Source organism: Haematobia irritans, chromosome 1 (assembly GCF_050003625.1).
Source record: "Haematobia irritans isolate KBUSLIRL chromosome 1, ASM5000362v1, whole genome shotgun sequence".
In the NCBI taxonomy this organism is placed as follows: Eukaryota; Metazoa; Arthropoda; class Insecta; order Diptera; family Muscidae; genus Haematobia; species Haematobia irritans.
In genome coordinates this window covers 255,156,938-255,173,686 of record NC_134397.1, presented here as the reverse complement: position 1 = coordinate 255,173,686, position 16,749 = coordinate 255,156,938, and the positions used below count along the sequence as shown (strand labels likewise).

General features: G+C 25.4%; 1 protein-coding gene across 2 annotated transcripts in view; it reads right to left on the bottom strand.

Moving 5' to 3' along the window:
* LOC142220780 (uncharacterized) overlaps positions 1-16,749 on the bottom strand; it is a 180,745-nt gene that overhangs the window by 141,591 nt on the left and 22,405 nt on the right. The window contains exon 1 of one of the 2 annotated variants that reach the window (XM_075290125.1): positions 15,935-16,136. The exons of the other annotated variant lie outside the window; for it this stretch is intronic. The gene's annotated coding sequence lies outside the window, so the exon portion shown is untranslated. Of the gene's footprint in view, positions 1-15,934; positions 16,137-16,749 lie in introns of those variants that run through there. 2 annotated transcript variants of the gene reach the window in all.

Below are 16,749 nucleotides of genomic sequence, written 5' to 3'. Positions count from 1 at the left end.
TGTTGAACATTTTGCACAATTATATATCTTTGAACATTTTATCTCTGTGAAAAATGTTGTCAAAATTTTATCTCTGTAAAAAATTTTCAAAAAATAAAATTACCTAAAAATATAAGTATAAAATTTTGTCAAAAATTTTTTTTTTATATAATTTTTGCAAAATTTTAAATCTATAAAAAAATGTTTGGAATAATTGAGCAAATGTTCTTCAAAAAACTTAATTTTGAGAGAATTTTCTATTGAGATAAAATTTTGCTATAGATAAGAAATTTTGAGAAATTTAACGGTAACAATACAATCAAAAACAAGTATATACGGCCGTAAGTTCAGACCGAAACTTATGTACCCTCCACCATGGATTGCGTAGAAACTTCTACTGAAGACTGTCATCCACAATCGAATTACTTGGGTTGCGTTAACACTTGACGATGTTATGGTATCTTAATACTTCTTAACAACGTCTTCTCAATTGTAAATTAGTCCATACGGGGTATATATTAACCAAAACAAGGCCGATTAAATACGTAAATAATTCCGTTTGACAAAATTTTCTATAGAAATAAAATTTTGACAAAAATTTCTATAGAAATAAAATTTTGACAAAATTTTCTATAGAAATAAAATTTTGACAAAAATTTCTATAGAAATAAAATTTTGACAAAATTTTCTATAGAAATAAAATCCAATGAAGCACTGGGGAATTCTTCCCACTTAAATATGAGCCAAATTATTAGTTTTTGTACCCAAAAGAATAGCAACAACCGAATTCCAATTACACCCCACAACAACAATGCAGCAATTTTAAATTAAGCCAAACGAAGTTTCAGCAATCCACAAAACGGCGAAGAAAGCAACTACAGGGATTGATGGCAACAACAACAACAATGATGTTAAGTCTGAGTAAGATTTTCCACTTCCACAAAAGTTGAAGGTACCACCAGTAATCATAAGTTTTGTTGGGTATAGTAATAAAATTTTGAGTAATAAAATTTTCTATAGTAACAAAATTTTGACAAAATTTTCTATAGAAATAAATTTTGGTAGATTATTTTTGAGGATTGGCTATATATAACTATAGACCGATATGGACCAATTTTGGCATGGTTGTTAGCGGCCATACGTGGTGCAATGGTTAGCATGCCCGCCATGCATACACAAGTCGTGGGTTCGATTCCTGCTTCGACCGAACACCAAAAAGTTTTTCAGCGGTGGATTATCCCACCTCAGTAATGCTGGTGACATTTGTGCGGGTTTCAAAGCTTCTCTATGTGGTTTCACTGCAATGTGGAACGCCGTTCGGACTCGGCTATAAAAAGGAGGTCCCTTGTCATTGAGCTTAAAATGGAATCGGGTAGCACTCAGTGATAGGAGAGAAGTTCACCAATGTTGTATCACAATGAACTGAATAGTCTAAGTGAGCCTGATACATCGGGCTGCAACCTAACCTAACCTAGCGGCCATATACTAGCGCAATATACCAAATTTCACCACGTACTAAATTTCAACCGGTTCGGATGAATTTTGCTCCTCCGATAGCTCCGGAGGTCAAATCTGTTGATCGGTTTATGTGGGGGCTATATATAATTATGGACCGATGTGGCCCAATTTTTTCATGTTTGTTAAAGACCATATACTAGCACCATGTAGCAAATTTCAGCCGGATCGGATAAAATTTGCTTCTCTTAGAGGCTCCGCAAGCCAAATCTGGGGATCGGTTTATATAGGGGCTATATGGACCGATTTGGACCAATTCCGGCATGGTTGTGAGGGATCATATACAAACACCATGTACGAAATTTAATTAATTTTATCACAATGGACTGAATAGTCTAAGTGAGCCTGAATCTTAATCGGGCTGCCATTTTAACATAATATTTTATGTAACAAATTTCAGCCGGATCGGATGAAAGAGATAAAATTTTTACAAAATTTCTATAGAGATAGACTTTTGCAAAAAGTTTCTATAGAGTTCAAATTTTACCAACAATTTTACAAAAATGTTCTAAAAAGATAAAATTTCGAAAAAATTTGCTATAATTTTCTATATAGATGTCACTTTACACTTTCTATAGAGATAAAATTTTGTTGTACAATTAATTATTATTCGAGCTTTATGGACAAAGTGGATTAAGGAACTTGGTCAATAGAGTAATTTCCATTATTCCTTAATCCCCTTTGTCCATGAAGTTCGAATAATAATTAATTGTAAATGAAGAATATCATGCATTGGGACGTTAATCGCTTGTTGTAGTATCAGGCTCACATGATAGATAAAATTTTGCAAAAAATTTCTATAAAAATAAAATTTTGGAAAATTTTTCTACAGCGATAAAGCCTTGCAAAAATTTTCTATAGAGATAAAATTTTGCAAAATTTTTCCATCAATTTGGCAAACAATTTCCATAAACCATTTTGCAAAAAAAAAAAAATACGTCCCTAGAAGATTGTTGTAAAAATTTGTCTCCACAATTTCTACAGAGTTATAATTTTGACAAAATGTTCTATAGAGATAAAATGTTGACAAAATTTTCTATAGATATAAAATTTTGCAAAAATTTTCTATAGAGATAAAACTTTGCCAAAATTTTCTTTAGAAATAAATTTTTGCAAAAAGTTTCTATATAGATTAAATTTTGCAAAAATTTTCTATAGTGATAAAATTTTGCAAAATTTTTCCATCAATTTGGCAAACAATTTCCATAGATAAACCATTTTGCAAACAAAAAAATCAATTTCTATAGATAAATTTTGACAAAATTTTCTATAGAAATAAAATTATGACAAAATTTTCTATAGAAATAAAATTTTTAAAAAATTTTCTATAGAAATAAAATTTTTACAAAATTTTCTATCGAAATAAAATTTTGACAAAATTTTCTATAGAGATAAAATTTTGACAAAATTTTCTATAGAGATAAAATTTTGACAAAATTTTCTATAGAGATAAAATTTTGACAAAATTTTCTATAGAGATAAAATTTTGCAAACATTTTCTATAGATATAAAATTTTTACAAAAATTTCTATAGAGATAAAATTTTGACAAAATTTTCTATAGATATAAAATTTTGAATTTTGAAGTTCGAATAATAATTAATTGTAAATGAAGAATATCATGCATTGGGACGTTAATCGCTTGTTGTAGTATCAGGCTCACATGATAGATAAAAGTTTGCAAAAAATTTCTATAAAAATAAAATTTTGGAAAATTTTTCTACAGCGATAAAGCCTTGCAAAAATTTTCTATAGAGATAAAATTTTGACAAAATTTTTTGTGCGGGTTTCAAAGCTTCTCTATGTGGTTTCACTGCAATGTGGAACGCCGTTCGGACTCGGCTATAAAAATGAGGTCCCTTGTCATTGAGCTTAAAATGGAATCGGGTAGCACTCAGTGATAGGAGAGAAGTTCACCAATGTTGTATATAGATTAAATTTTGCAAAAATTTTCTATAGAGATAAAATTTTGCAAAATTTTTCCATCAATTTGGCAAACAATTTCCATAGATAAACCATTTTGCAAAAAAAAAAAAAATACGTCCCTAGAAGATTGTTGTAAAAATTTGTCTCCACAATTTCTACAGAGTTATAATTTTGACAAAATGTTCTATAGAGATAAAATGTTGACAAAATTTTCTATAGATATAAAATTTTGCAAAAATTTTCTATAGAGATAAAACTTTGCCAAAATTTTCTTTAGAAATAAATTTTTGCAAAAAGTTTCTATATAGATTAAATTTTGCAAAAATTTTCTATAGTGATAAAATTTTGCAAAATTTTTCCATCAATTTGGCAAACAATTTCCATAGATAAACCATTTTGCAAACAAAAAAATCAATTTCTATAGATAAATTTTGACAAAATTTTCTATAGAAATAAAATTATGACAAAATTTTCTATAGAAATAAAATTTTTACAAAATTTTCTATCGAAATAAAATTTTTACAAAATTTTCTATAGAGATAAAATTTTGACAAAATTTTCTATAGAGATAACATTTTGCAAAAATTTTCTATAGATATAAAATTTTTACAAAATTTTCTATAGAGATAAAATTTTGCAAAAATTTTCTATAGATATAAAATTTTTACAAAATTTTCTATAGAGATAAAATTTTGACAAAATTTTCTATAGATATAAAATTTTGAATTTTGAAGTTCGAATAATAATTAATTGTAAATGAAGAATATCATGCATTGGGACGTTAATCGCTTGTTGTAGTATCAGGCTCACATGATAGATAAAAGTTTGCAAAAAATTTCTATAAAAATAAAATTTTGGAAAATTTTTCTACAGCCTTGCAAAAATTTTCTATAGAGATAAAATTTTGACAAAATTTTCTATAGAAATAAAATGTTGACAAAATTTTCTATAGAAATAAAATTTTGAAAAAATTTTCTATAGAGGTAAAATTTTGACAAAATTTTCTATAGAAATAAAATTTTGACAAAATTTTCTATAGAGATAAAATTTTGACAAAATTTTCTATAGAGATAAAATTTTGACAAAATTTTCTATAGAGATAAAATTTTGCAAAAATTTTCTATAGAGATAAAATTTTGCAAAAATTTTTCTATTGAGATAAAATTTTGCAAAAATTTTTCTATTGAGATAAAATTTTGACAAAATTTTCTATAGATATACAATTTTGACAAAATTTTCTATAGAGATAAAATTTTGACAAAATTTTCTATAGAGATAAAATTTTGACAAAATTTTCTATAGAGATAAAATTTTGACAAAATTTTCTATAGAGATAAAATTTTGACAAAATTTTCTATAGAGACAATATTTTGACAACATTTTCTATAGAGATAAAATGTTGACAAAATTTTCTATAGATATAAAATTTTGACAAAATTTTCTATAGAAATAAAATTTTGACAAAATTTTCTATAGAAATAAAATTTTGAAAAAATTTTCTATAGAAGTAAAATTTTGACAAAATTTTCTATAGAAAAAAAATTTTGACAAAATTTTCTATAGAGATAAAATTTTGCAAAAATTTTCTATAGAGATGAAATTTTGCAATAATTTTCGATAGAGATAAAATTTTGCAAAAATTTTCTATAGAGATAATATTTCCAAAACTTTTCTACAGATTTAGGAAAAATTTATAACATTTTGCAAAAAAATGTATAACATTTTGCAAAAAAATGTTTTTTATCTTCCCAAAAAGTTTTTTGTAAAATTTTTTCTCCATAGAAAAATTGTGCAAAATTTAATGTCTAGAGAAAATTTTTTAAAAATTTTGTGTAAATTTTAACAAGACTTTCCGGAGAAATTTTGCATAAATTTGCTACAGGGATACAATTTTGCAAAAATTTTCTATAGCTATAACATTTTGCAAACAAAAATTCTATAGGTATACAATTTTGCAAAAATGTTTAATAGAGATAAAATTTTGTCAAAATTGTGTAGAGATAAAAATTTTCCAAAATTTTATAGAGATTTTTTTTTTTTTTAATTTTTGAGATGTTTTTTACAGACCTAAAATTGAAAGAAAAAGATAGAAATAAAATGTTGCGAAAATTTTCTATAGAGATAAAATATTTAAAAAATTTTCTATAAAAATAACATTTTAACAAACTACAATTACGAATTGAAATGGTGTAGTAATCGAATTAAATTAAATCACCTAAACCAGTTTTTAAGCCACTAAAGTCTAATGCTCAAATAGCTATCTCATTAAGAACAAAAAATGATTGTTTATGTTCTCATTTTTAGAAAGTATGGAAGCAAATTTTTTGTTTTTGGAATTGTTGCCATGGCTCAAGTAATTATCTCAAAGCAGGAACTTGGATTTTTACTATTAGTTTCCTTAACTTCCATATTCTATTAAACATTAGATATTGAGTACATACGCTCGCCACATTTGCTTTAAAAAACCAATATGAAAATTTGAATTTCGTAACAGTAGGGGGGAGTAGATCATATACTGGTTGATGTCTGCCACAATGAATTTTGCCACCACCACTTTGGCCACTACGCCCCACTCATATTTTATAAATAATCGTTTGACGTAATACTCCCTGTCTATGATTGAAACTCAAAGGTGTTTACGTTTCCATGTGAAATATGTTTGGAATTGAGTTCCGGGATTTGCTAAGAATTTAACTGACCACACGGTAAGGAGATACAAATGGCATAGCAACATGCCTAAGCTGGAAATTTTCAAGTGGCATAGTAAACATTAACTTGTGTGGTAGAATAGAATCAATTTAAGAAAATGTCGTTTTGATGAAAATTAAATTAAATCAAATTTTAGGAGAAATTAAAAATAAAACAAGTATATAGTGCTGTAAGTTGGGCCAGGCCGAATTTTATGTACCCTTCGCCATGGATTGCGTAGAAACTTCTACTAAAAACTGTCATCCACAATCGAATTACTTGGGTTGCGGTAACACTTGCCGATGGCAAGGTATCTTAAAACTTCTTAACACCGTCTTTTAAATTGTAAGTAAGACCACACGGGGTATATATTAAACAAAAACAAAGGTCGATTAAATACGTATATAATTTAGTTTGACAACATTTTCTATAGAAAAAAAATTTTGACAAAATTTTCTATAGAAAAAAAATTTTGACAAAATTTTCTATAGTAATAAAATTTTGACAAATTTTCTGTAGAAATAAAATTTTGAAAAAATTTTCTGTAGAAATAAAATTTTGACAAATTTTCTGTAGAAATAAAATTTTGACAAAATTTTCTATAGAAATAAAATTTTGACAAAATTTTCTATTGAAATACAATTTTGACAAAATTTTCTGTAGAAATAAAATTTTAACAAAATTTTCTATAGAAATAAAATTTTGACAAAATTTTCTGTAGAACTAAAATTTTCACAAAATTTTCTGTAGAAATAAAATTTTGACAAAATTTTCTATAGAAATAAAATTTTGACAAAATTTTCTATTGAAATACAATTTTGACAAAATTTTCTGTAGAACTAAAATTTTCACAAAATTTTCTGTAGAAATAAAATTTTGACAAAATTTTCTATAGAAATAAAATTTTGACAAAATTTTCTATTGAAATACAATTTTGACAAAATTTTCTGTAGAAATAAAATTTTGACAAAATTTTCTGTAGAAATAAAATTTTGACAAAATTTTCTATAGAAATAAAATTTTGACAAAATTTTCTATAGAAATAAAATTTAGACCAAATTTTCTATAGAAATAAAATTTTTCTATAGAAAAGAAATTTTTGACAAAATTTTCGGTAAAAATAAAATTTGGACCAAATTTTCGGTAGAAATAAAATTTAAACCAAATTTTCTATAGAAATAAAATTTTGACAAAATTTTCTATAGAAATAAAATTTTGACAAAATTTTCTATAGAAATAAAATTTTGACAAATTTCTATAGAAATAAAATTTTGACAAAATTTTCTATAGAAATAAAATTTTAACAAAATTTTCTATAGAAATAAAATTTTGACAAAATTTTCTATAGAAATAAAATTTTGACAAATTTTTCTATAGAAATAAAATTTTGACAAAATTTTCTATAGAAATAAAATCTTGATACATTATTTTGGCTCGAGTGGTAACCATGAATATGAACCGGAATGGTCAAATCTTGGGATCGATTTATATGGGGGCTATATATAATAATGGATCGATAGGAACCAATTTGTGCATGGTTTTTAGAGACCATATACTAACACCACGTTCCGAATTTCAACCAGATAGGATGAAATTTGCTTCTCCAAGAGGTTCCGTTGGTCAAATTTTGGGAACGATTTCTATATGGGGGCTATATATAATTATGGACCGATATGGACCAATTTTGGCATGGTTATTAGAGACCAAATACTTACACCACGTTCCGAATTTCAACCAGATAGGATGAAATTTGCTCCTCCAAGAGGCTTTTGAGGTCAAATCTGTGCATCGATTTATATAGGGGCTATATATAATTACGGACCGATATGGACCAATTTTTGCATTCTTTTTAGAGACCATATACTCTCTAAAAAGATCAACCGGATCGCATGAATTTTACTACACCAAGATGCTCCGGATGTCAAATCTGGGGATCGGTTTATATGAGGCTATATATAATTATGGACCGATATGGACCAATTTCGGCATGGTTATTAGAGACTACATACTTACACCACGTTCCGAATTTCAATCAGATAGGATGAATTTTGTTCCTCCAAGAGGTTCCATAGGTCAAATTTTGGGATCGATTTATATGCGGGCTATATATAATTATGGTTTTTAGAGACCATATACTAACCCCACGGTCCGAATTTCAACCAGATAGGATGAATTTTGCTCCTCCAAGATGCTCGGGAGGTCAAATCTGGGGATCGGTTTATATGGGGGCTATATATAATTATGGACCGATATGGACCATTTTTTGCATGGTTTTTAGAGACCAAATACTAAAACGACGCAACAAATTTCAACCGGATCAGATGAATTTTGCTCCTCCAAGATGCTCCGGAGATCAAATCTGGGCATCGGTTTATATGGGGGCTATATATACCCTACGGGAAATGGATCAACCACAGAACCGGTACAGGACTAGACGCTAGTGTCTATGGAACAGTCCCAGTTCTGGTCAAAACGTATGGAAGGGACCAGTCACTTTAACATGCGGTTGTCACTGACGGGGTAAATTTACATTTTAGGACGCATATTGGATTCATCCCAAAGGACACGCCCTGGGACAATGTAGCAGGAGCACCCCATAGAAAGGTCGTCAGGAACCAGTTTCGGACAAACTCTTAGAAATCTATTTCAATTTGGGCATCCCAATCGAACCCGAAATGAAAAAAAAACAACTTTTGAAATATGTCGAACAATAGGTTATCAGAATAATAATAATTATTTCACATTTAGTGAAATAATTATTATTATTAATATTAATAATTAATATTAATATTAATAATAATAATTATTTCACTAAATGTGAAAATGCTTGATATTAAAATCTTAATGGATCTAAGATTTTAATATCAAGCGAGTATGGAAATAAATAAATCACGACTATTTAAAAATTGCAACTAACTGGAGCACAGTTACCAGTTGTGTGATAGGTCCGTCAGTGGCAATTTGGACAAATTTCCCGTAGGGTAATTATGGACTGATATGGACCAATTTTTGCATGGTTTGTAGAAATAAAATTTTGACAAAAGATGTTTAGAAATAAAATTTTAACGATTTTTCCACTAGAAATAAAATTTTGACACAATTTTCTTTAGAAATAAAATTTTGACAAAATTTTCTAATGAAATAAAATTTTGACAAAATTTTCTATAGAATTAAAATTTTGAAAAAAATTTCTGTAGAAATAAAATGTTGACAAAAGCTATATAGAAATAAAATTTTAACGCAATTTCTTCTACAAATAAAATTTTCTAAAAAAAATAAAATTTTGACAAAATTTTCTATAGAAATGTGATAGTGACAAAATTTTCTATTGAATTAAAATTTTGACAAAATTTTCTGTAGAAATAAAATTTTGACAACATTTTCAATAGAAATAAGATATTGACAAAATTTTCTATAGAAATAAAATTTTGACAAAATTTTCTATTGAAATACAATTTTGACAAAATTTTCTGTAGAAATAAAATTTTAACAAAATTTTAAAATATTTAAAAATTGCAATTAACTGGAGCACAGGTACCAGTTGTGTGATAGGTCCGTCAGTGGCAAATTTGCACAAATTTCCCGTAGGGTAATTATGGACCAATAGGGACCAATTTTTGCATGGTTTGTAGAGACCATATACTAACACCACGTTTTTCAATTTTCAATACCATCCGACCTACATAAATTATAACTACTCATGCCACGTTTTAAGTCGATAGCTTGTTTCGATCGGAAGTTAGCGTGATTTCAACAGACGGACGGACATGCTTAGATCGACTCAGAATTTCACCACGACCCAGAATATATATATACTTTATGGGGTCTTAGAGCAATATTTCGATGTGTTGCAAACGGAATGGCAAAGTTTTATACCCTCCACCATAGGATGGGCGGTAATATCCTAGGGTGGAGGGTATAAAAAAACTATTTTTTTTTTATTTTGTGAATTAATTAATTTTATCACTTTGTTTCTTGGAATATTACCGTATTCAACGTTAACTGCTGTGGTAACATACTAAAAATTTTCTATAGTAATAAAATTTTTACAAATTTTTATAGAAATAAAATCTTGACAAAATTTTCTATAGAAATAAAATCTTGACAAAATTTTCTATAGAAATAAAATGTTGTCAAAATTTTCTATTGAAATACAATTTTGACAAAATTTTCTCTAGAAAAAAAATGTTGACAAAATTTTCTATTGAAATACAATTTTGACAAAATTTTCTGTAGAATTTAAAATTTTGACAAAATTTTCTTTAACTGCTGTGGTAACATACTAAAAATTTTTTAACAATTTTTTTGTTTTGTTTTTTTAGTTGGAGAATTTAGAATACTGTATTTAAATGAGTTTAATAAAATTAAATCAAATTTTGAAAACAAAAAATAAATATTTCTTTTATTGCCAAGCATTGCAGATGGGAATCTCCTTAGGGTATAGATTGAAGTTAAACTATTTGAAGTATTTATAAAGTGGAATCTAGGTGAATCCCCCTCAATTACACTAAGGTGGCTATTTTGTTTTTTGTATCATTAATAACAAAAATATATTTACTACATATTTCATTAATTAATTTTTACCAAATTTTATCCATTCGAACAATTACAACCCCAATCTCGTACTCAATAACCTCCTATATTATCGAAATTCCCACATTTGAGTTTACCGCCAAACCAAAAAAAAAAACACAAGAACTTCCATTCAATTATCGATGCATAACCTCAGAAAATAAGTTTCACTTACAAAATACCAACGATAGAGCAATTAATTAAATAAAAAAAAGCAAACAAAAAAATCTTACAAAAGAAACCATTGACTGTCTTGCCGAATGATCAGCGGAAAGAAATAAAAAATGCCAAAATGTGAAACCATGCAATGAAATTGAAATGCACTTTGAGGTATTCTTTTGAGGGTCGGAATAACGACACAATACTTAACAGCAATTGAAAAAAAAAATTCCCAATGGGAGTTTTTCATAAAGCCTGCCACAAATCCACAAGCGTTAAATAACTCACACTTTTTAAGCTTACTGTCATGCTACATTGCCTTTATAAGATATCGGAAAAATGGGTTGTAACGAAAATTCTGTAAGACTATTAACAGTGCGGTGATAATGAGATGTTTTTCCGCATGATAAGGAAATTTAATATATATTTTTATGGTCCGGGGTATAATAACTTTAATAAAGTGAAGTCCGTCTATCCGTCTTTCTTATACAGCCCTTTTTTAAATTATAGCGAAATAACTAAATTTTCCGATTTACTATAAATTTACAGAAGAAGTTCACATCTGAATTTTTGATATTTAATAGGGGATGGCAACCTTCCCTTTGCCCGACCTATTCTTAAAGTACAGAAAAAAAATCCAATTCTCCGTCTTACTTGACATATAGAGAGGGCATGCTGAGAGGTTATGAGAATAAAATGTTAGCAAAAATTTCAATAGAAATAAAATTTTGACAAAATCTTCTATAGAGGTAAATTTTGGACCATATTTTTTGTAGATATAATTTTTGAAAAAAAAAAATCGATAGACACAAAATGTTGACAAAATTTTCAATAGCAATAAGATTTCGACAACAATTTATTTAGAAATAAAATTTCGACAAAATTTTCTAGAGTAAAAAATTTACAATATTTTCTAAAGAAATTAAATTTTGACAAAATTTTCTATGCAAAATTACAAATTTTCTATAGAAATAAGGTTTTGGCAAACATTTCTATAGAAATAAAATTGAAAAAAAAAATTGTAGCTGTAATTTTTTACACAAGTTTCTATAGAAAAGAAATTTTCTATGGAAATAATATTTTGACAAAATTCTCTATAGAAATAACATTTTGACAAAAATTTTCTATAGAAATAATATTTTGACAAAATTTTCTATAGAAATAAAATTTTGACAAAATTTTCCATAAAAATAAAATTTTGACAAAAAATTTCTATAAAAGTAAAATTGTGACAAATTTTTTTATAGAAATAAAATTTTGATAAAATTTTCTATAGAAATAAAATTTTGATAAAAATTTCTTGACAAAATTTTCTATAGAAATAAAATTTTGACAAAATTTTCTATAGAATTAAAATTGTGAAAAATATCTATAAAAAATAATTTTGACAATTTTCTATAGAAATACAACTTTGATAAAAATTTCTATACAAATAAAATTTTGACAAAATTTTCTATAGAAATAAGATATTGACAAAATTTTCTGTAGAATTAAAATTTTTACAAAAGCTGGTTAGAAATTAAATTTTAACGAAATTTCCTCTGGAAATAAAATTTTGACAAAATTTTCTAATGAAATGCAATTTTGATAAAAATGTCTATATAAACAAAATTTTGACAAAATTTTCAATAGAAACAAAAAAAAATTTCTAGAGTAAACAAATTTACAATATTTCCTTAAGAAATAACATTTTGACAAAATTTCCTATAGAATTAAAGTTTTGGCAAACATCTCGATAGAAATAAAATTTTGACAAAATTCTTACAAAAGTTTCTATAGAAATGAAATTTTGACAAAATTTTATATAGAATTAATATTTTGACAAAATTCTCTATAGAAATGAAATTTTGACAAAATTGTCTATAGAAATAATATTTTGATAAAATTCTGTATAGAAATAAAATGTTGACAAAATTTTCTATAGAAATAAAATTTTGACAAAATTTTCTATAGAAATTATTTTAAAAAAATCTATAAAAATAAAATTTAAAAAGCTTTCTGGAGAAATAAAATTTTGGCAAAATTTTCTATAGAAATTAAATTTTGACAAAATTTGCGATAGAAATAAAATTTTGACAAAATTTTCTATAGAAATAAAATTTTGATAAAAATTTCTATATAAATAAAATTTTGACAAAATTTTCTATAGAAATTATTTAAAAAAAATCTATAAAAATAAAATTTAAAAAGCTTTCTGGAGAAATAAAATTTTGGCAAAATTTTCTATAGAAATTAAATTTTGACAAAATTTTCGATAGAAATAAAATTTTGACAAAATTTTCTATAGAAATTAAATTGTGAAAAAAAAATCTATAAAAAATTTTTTGACAACATTTTCTATAGAAAAATAATTTTGATAAAAATTTCTATACAAATAAAATTTTGACAAAATTTTCTATAGAAATAAAATTTTGACAAAATTTTCTTAAAAATAAAATGTTGACAAAATTTTCTTAAAAATAAAATTTTGACAAAATTTTCCATAGAAATAAAATGTTGACAAAATTTTCTAATGAAATAAAATTTTGACAAATTTTTCTATAAAAATAAGATATTGATAAAATTTTGTAATCAAATAAAATTTTGACAAATTTTTCTATAAAAATAAGATATTGACAAAATTTTCTATAGAATTAAAATTTTGACAAAATTTTCTGTAGGAATAAAATTTTGACAAAAGCTGTTTAGAAATAAAATTTTAACGAAATCTCCTCTAGAAATAAAATTTTGACACAATTTTCTTTAGAAATAAAATTTTGAAAAAGTTTTCTAATGAAATAAAATATTGACAAAATTTCCTATAAAAATAAGATATTGACAAAATTTTCTATAGAAATAAGATATTGACAAAATTTTCTATAGAAATAAGATATTGACACAATTTTCTATAGAAATAAAATTTTGACAAAATTGTCTTAAAAATAAAATGTTGACAAAATTTTCCATAGAAATAAAATGTTGACAAAATTTTCGAATGAAATAAAATTTTGACAAAATTTTCTATAAAAATAAGATATTGACAAAATTTTCTATAGAATTAAAATTTTGACAAAATTTTCTGTAGGAATAAAATTTTGACAAAAGCTGTTTAGAAATAAAATTTTAACGAAATTTCCTCTAGAAATAAAATTTTAACACAATTTTCTTTAGAAATAAAATTTTGAAAAAATTTTCTAATGAAATAAAATATTGACAAAATTTCCTATAGAAATACAATTTTGACAAAATTTTCTATAGAAATAAGATATTGACAAAATTTTCTACAGAAATAAAATGTTGACAAAATTTTCTATAGAAATAAGATATTGACAAAATTTTCTATAGAAATAAAATTTTGACAAAATTTTCTTAAAAATAAAATTTTGAGAAAATTTGCCATAGAAATAAAATGTTGACAAAATTTTCTAATGAAATAAAATTTTGACAAAATTTTCTATAGAAATAAGATATTGACAAAATTTTCTATAGAACTAAAATTTTGACAAAAGCTGTTTAGAAATAAAATTTTCACGAAATTTCCTCTACAAATAAAATTTTGACACAATTTTCTTTAGAAATAAAATTTTGACACAATATTCTTATGAAATAAAATTTTGACAAAACTTCCTAAAGAAATAAAATTTTGACAAAATTTTCTATAGAAATAAGATATTGAGAAAATTTTCTATAGAAATAAAATTTTGTCAAAATTTTCTATTGAAATACAATTTTGACAAAATTTTCTCTAGAAATAAAATTTTGACAAACTTTTCTATTGAAATACAATTTTTACAAAATTTTCTGTAGAAATAAAATTTTGACAAAATTTTCTGTAGTAATAAATTTTTTTTCCATAGAAATAAAATTTTTACAAAAAATTTCTATAAAAATTAAATTTTGACAAAATTTTCTATAGAAATAAAATTAAAAAAAATCTATAAAAATAAAATTTAAAAAAGTTTTCTGGAGAAATTAAATTTTAAAAAAAAATTTCGATAGAAACAAAAATTTTGACACAATTTTCTATAGAAATAAAATTGTGAAAAAAAAATTCTATACAAAAAAAATTACAACATTTTCTATAGAAATACAATTTTGATAAAAATTTCTATATAAATAAAATTTGGACAAAATTTTCTATAGAAACAAGATATTGACAAAATTTTCTATTGAATTAAAATTTTATCAAAATTTTCTGTAGAAATAAAATTTTGACAAAAGCTGTTTAGAAATAAAATTTTAACGAAAATTCCCCTAGAAATAAAATTTTGACACAATTTTCTTTAGAAATAAAATTGTGACAAAATTTTCTATAGGAATAAGATATTGACAAAATTTTCTATAGAAATAAGATTTTGACAAAATTTTCTATAGAAATAAAATTTTGACAAAATTTCCTATAGAAATAAAATTTTGAAAAAAATTCCCATAGAAATAAAATTTTGACAAAATTTCCTATAGAAATAAAATTTTGACAAATTTTTGTAGATAATTTTTGGCACAAGTTTCAAACTTGGCAGCGAAGCGTATCAGGTTCAGTTAGTTTATTATAAGATTTGCCTGTTATTAGATTCTCAAGTAAAAAAAGTCCGATTTGATTTAATGGCTTCATATATCGAACTTCTTTACATCACAATAATTCTCATTAATTTCATAATTATTTTGCAATCCTCAAGAAAATTGTTTCATTTCGTTACATCCCAATCATATTTATGCAACATTTGCACATACACACTGAACCAAGAGTGGCGTATATGAACTCAAAGGTATAGTATATTCTTTTTAATTAATAACAATTCGCACAAATAACCAAACCACATGAAGTGCACTCAAAAGACCGTTATTTTTTTTTTTTTTTTTTTTTTTTGAAAGCCAAAAAGAAGAAGTTGGCAGAACCTCAATGGCTGTATTAACGCTGTAATTTTTATATCATCATTATTTTATTAAAAAAATGATTTTTTTTACATTTTTATGTGTGGATTTTATTTTCTTAATTTTGTTTTTGGTCTTCATATATTTTCATTTCATTCACAATTTTCTGCTCCAGTTATTTTGGAGATGTTCGTACCCGACAAACATTTTACAACAACAACAGCAACAATGCTACACTCACATACTTTGATTATAACAACAACAATGCAATATCTGTAACATAACAGCTTATACGTATGAATGGCGCACGTTATTAAAGACGGACAACTCGCGTGCTACGTTGTTAATGTGGAACGTTTTAATTTTCGCCTTAACCGTTTGTTTGGTTTGTTTATACGAATCGCTCAAATGCAACTGTGCCCATGTGCGATTTTCGCATGAACGCCAACCAAGTTCGAAAAATGTTCGTCTAAGTCACTTCGCGTAAATTACAAACCAAAAAAAACAATAATGCAATAGTTAGCGATGACGCCGCTGAAAGTCAGCTGTAACCAGCTGTTAAAGTTGCCCATTAACATTTAACGGTATTTACAACATTGTCCATACGATCGATTTTGTAATATGCAATGAGGGACGTTTAACTGAGTTGGGGAAAACATTGTTGAACTTTGGATATTTTCAAAGAAATCAAATTATATCCCAAAACAAAATATCACTAACACACCAACGTAATCCATGAAATATTTAATTAAATTACAAATTGTCATTATTTGATTGAATATCCCTGATCTTTTTCATAATGAAAATTGTCCTAGCAAATGTTTACAATCATAATACTTTCCCAAATGTATTTACCCAACCTCATGGCAACAAAATCAACTACAAAAACAATAACAAATAAGTTTCGTTTTCAACTGCTATATTGCATCACAATCGGAGAGCAAAAAACTTGAAACGAAAAGCGTGTTTACTCTCATTGGAAACTTTAGCACTTGAAGTTTCTTCCATAACACTTCCATATCCGACTATTGCCCTCTTACCAGAGAGAGAGAAACATGTT